Source organism: Pantherophis guttatus, chromosome 10 (assembly GCF_059756535.1).
Source record: "Pantherophis guttatus breed Tessera chromosome 10, ASM5975653v1, whole genome shotgun sequence".
NCBI lineage: Eukaryota > Metazoa > Chordata > Lepidosauria > Squamata > Colubridae > Pantherophis > Pantherophis guttatus.
In genome coordinates, this window is record NC_142072.1 from 3,526,551 (window position 1) to 3,527,239 (window position 689).

Consider the following 689-nt stretch of genomic DNA (forward strand, 5'->3'; position numbering starts at 1 on the left):
GGAGAAGGAGAAGAAGAAGGAAAGAGGCACAGACAGATCCACCAAAAATGGGCCAGGAAAGGAAAAAAAACCTCCTCTTGCCAACAGAAGCGGGAGGAACCAACTTGCTGCGAGACGGCAAAAGGAAATAAGGAATTAAAATTTGATCGGGGTCAGGAATTGTAAAAAGGGATAAAACCGCTGAAGGGCTGCCAGGCTGACTTTGGAACAGAGTCCAGAATTGTTTAGTCCAGAAGATCCAGAGAGAGGGATGTTGTTCTCCAGATGCCCAAACTTTGGAGGAGTTCTCGGGTCGCCGGACGATGCCCGATTCTCTGCCTTGGGATCTGGTGGGGAAGGGAAGACGTTCCCAAAACTGGATCAGCTCTGTCTTCCGGCTCCGAGATGTGGTCATTTGGACAATATTCAAACCTTGTTCTTGGAAAAACCCCAAATTGCATGGAGTGAATGACTCTTCCCTCTACCTTGTGGCTCTGCTGACCCCCACTTCCTCTGCCCCACGCTGGCTTCCCAGGTGTTAGAAGATACTGGAGGAGAAATTGGATGGGGGGGAAAAAAAGAGGTCAGGGGCTCTTTGAGACTCTTAGTGCTGGGATAACCCTGAAAAAGATGGGGTGGATGGGCTATTCCAGCTGGGAAAGCTATACAGGGAGTCCTCAATTTACGACCATAAATGGGACTTCAATTTC